Source organism: Crotalus tigris, unplaced genomic scaffold (genome assembly GCF_016545835.1).
Source record: "Crotalus tigris isolate CLP2741 ecotype Arizona unplaced genomic scaffold, ASM1654583v1 scf7180000018585.330925593:3314079, whole genome shotgun sequence".
Taxonomy (NCBI): domain Eukaryota; kingdom Metazoa; phylum Chordata; class Lepidosauria; order Squamata; family Viperidae; genus Crotalus; species Crotalus tigris.
The window spans coordinates 2,620,517-2,624,049 of NW_024097088.1; positions in this window are offsets into that span (position 1 = coordinate 2,620,517).

Sequence of the window (3,533 nt, forward strand, 5' to 3'; positions counted from 1 at the left end):
ACTGGTTCTCCTAACACCCCAAGCATGGTGGCCAAGCTTTATCCCTCCATTGTGATTAGAGGAGGCAGAGTAACTGGGAAAGAAATAAAACGTGCAGGCTCCTCACTGAATTCTTATGGGAACCATTGACCAACCAGGACCTCAGAAGGCAATTGGCCCATCTTGCTCAGCCGGGCTGTGTTGTGAGAGGACCAGCTGGAGAAATTGAGACAGGTACTCCCACAACGGCACTTTGGTGAGGAGATAAGAAGTCAAGGACTGAGCAGCTTGGGCGTGGCTGTATGATCTGCACTTTAGATCTGCAAAAGATGAAGAAGAGAGGGATCAGGCTGACTACCAAACGGAAATGTTATTTCCTTTATCGTTTCTAAAAAAAATCCAACTTCAACTTGTTCTTTTTTCGAGATCTCACACAAGCTCTGTGCCTGCATCCAGCTTAGCTTCACACCAGTCCTGTGAGATTGCAAGTGCTCCACCTGAGTTTCTCCGTCGTGAGTGAAATGGGGAGAAAAGACCTGCAAATGAGGAAAAAAAGATCTGAAAATAATAGAACCTTTGATAGGATCATTGCATTTAATCTCCCTATTGTTCCATAACCGACAAGGCCTTCATCTCACGCCTACCACCCAATGTCAAAACACAGATTATAGCAAACCATAATCCTTTTGAAAGCAAGCAGGAATTCCCTCGCACCACCAACAAAATCTGTTCTGAGCTGCTGTTGCAAGTTGTGGCAGCTGGGACAATCCTAGCCTTGCAAACGAGAGGCCCATAGCTTAGGCTCTGGGCCACAAGGACCACACTTGTCATTTTTTGAAGGTTTATTAAAAATGTAATAATTCTATGTACTGCATTACTTATTGTCAATTAGGTTAAAGGGTGCTTATTTCTGCTTTTTGCTGCTGAAGTGGCGGGGTCCCTGCTTGGTCACCCAAAACCCTCTCAAAGGCTGCGGGGTTCTTACAGGTCAATGGCAACTCATGTGTCTTGGGGACGAGTCCTCCGTAACCACCCTGTGGTTTTTCAGCCAAGTGCAGAGCTGCTCCAAGGGAGGGAAGCGGCCTCCTGCCTTGTCTCCCGCCTATCTGGATTGTGGTTTCTCTCCAACCTGCCAGGAAATGGGCACTGGCTGCCTTTGCTCCCTGGTGGGGGCAGGGCAGAGAAAGTGGCATGCAAAGTTTCCTCTTCTATCAAGTGAACTTTAGATCTGCAAAGAGGAGGAAGAGTGGGTGCGACCTGGCTGCAAAACGGAAATGTGATTTCCTTGGTCGTTTCTTCTAAAGAGGCCACCATCAGCAAGTTCTTCTTCCAGACCACATAGCAGCTCTGTGCGTATATTCGGCTCATCCTCACAACCGCCCTGTGAGATGGCAAGGGCTGATTTCGTGGCTGATGCAAGGCCTGGTTCTGAAACTCTCTGGCAAGGCCAGAAAGCCTTTGCTGTCTTACTCTGGTTCTTTTTTTTATTATTGAAAAGTTTTATACAAATTTTTAATACAATACAATATCCCCCCCTACCTCCTCCCCCACCCTAACCCTCCCCCTCTTACTTCCCAGAGGTGATTACAGGGTTAAAAAATACACAAACAAATTTTAACTATGCTTATCCAACTATATAAATATTAAAATCCCTAAAATACTTTAACTCAAATACAAACAAAACAGAAAAGAGAAAAAAAAATTTAAGCAAAAGCATAATTAACAATATAAATAATTCCCATTTTAAGCCTTAAGTTATTCAACTTTAAGTTATTCAAAAACTAAATAATACTTTCTAATCCCATATTTATTCTGTACAAAATTTATCCATCTTCTCCACACCGGCCTTACTCTGGTTCTTGAGATGGAAGCAGAAGGAAATGGGGCCCACCCAGGCGTAAGAAAAAAATCGGGAATCTCTGCCAATCTCTCTAAGAATTGCCCTGCTTTCTTGAATTCGCCCCTAATTTGATGCCATTGAATGACATCCATAGAATTAATTCAGCAAAGATAACAAATCTCCTGCCAGTTGAACTCGATGGGCACATTCATGAGGAGTTCTTAGCAGTGATAAGAATATGGTTTGCTAGTGATTTTTTTTTTTAAAATCCTTGGCCTCACCAATAACCCCAATCCCCAACAGCCCCCAGTAACTCCCCTCCAGGTGCTAACTGGGACCGGTCCTGTTGAGCTTCTGAGAACGCTCAAGGTTAATCCACTGTTGCCCCATGGACTGCCAAAGGCATTAGACCCCTTCGAGTTGAGCTCAATTCCTGGTGACACAATGAGACCCATCAAGCACAATGAGATCCCATCTGGGCCACAGTGCAGAAGTGGTTGGCCGTTGCCTTCTCCCAGTCTAGCCTTCAGCTCTCACGTCCCCCCTGGTTTGTTACTCAAGGACCAACAACGTCACTGTAGAGTTGTTGTAATAAAAAACATGGTTGGTGTTCAAGCCCTGGAGCAGGAATTTGCCTCGTTACAGTTGGGTCAACCCTGTGAACTTGGTGCTATTAATAAATGTGGGTAGGGAAAATAGTTCTTCCAAAGTTTCCTTCAGAATGAAAGCCCTTCGGACTTTGGGCTTTTCAGACTGGAACGTCATGCCTGCGTGGATTGGCTCATTCTTCTACAAACCCTCCTTTTCCTCAAGCAAGGGCTGCCTGCCTTTCCCGGCATATAATATCAGGACACCCAGCCAGTTAGGTACAAATGTCCAAGCCAACGCGCAATTCAGTTGCTATTAAACACAATTGAAATGGAAAGTGAGCACTTCAATGCCACCAGGAGATGGTGCTCTTTCCAAGCCAACGAGGGCCATTCTGGCTCCCGTTGAGCGAGTGGGGGAATCTTCGCCACTCCATCCACCAGAAAAGCAAAAAGCATTCTGGGAAGGAAGGAAGGAATGTTATGATTTTCCTTGATAAAAGCAAAATCTTCCCAGGAAAGTCATGGGCCCATTTTCAGGTAAGGAAGACACCTTTGCACAACGTCTGGCTTTCCATAGCTGTGTATACAGGTAGTCCTCAACGTACGACCACAATTGAGCCAAGATTTTTGTGGCTAAGACATTTGTGATCACACGACCAGAGAGATCCTGCAGTGGTTATAAGTGTGAAAAACGGTCATAAGCCACTTTTTTCAAGGCTGTTGTAACTTTGGTCACTAAATGAACGGTTGTAAGTCGGGGACTGCCTGTACATGACAGCAAGAGAAAAGGCATGTTTCCATAATCATTTTGTAAAGATGCTTCGATGCTCCTTACTGATCTTATCACGAGGCTCAAGGATGTAATGGCAGGCTGAAGTCTGGCCAGCCTGTGACCCAAAATTATTTCAAATTTTTTTTTTAGCTTAGGAGTGACATCTCAGAGCAATACTAGATCCTTGGACCTTCTGCATAAATGGTTTTCTGTTTCTCTGGGGAAGTGAAATTAGATTTTGTACAGCTAAGGGTTTTGAGATTCCTTCCCCCCCCAACTATTGTTAAAACCAGGAAGTGAAATGCAACACAAACACATATTGGGAGCAGATCCACTCCAGCCACCAGTTGGA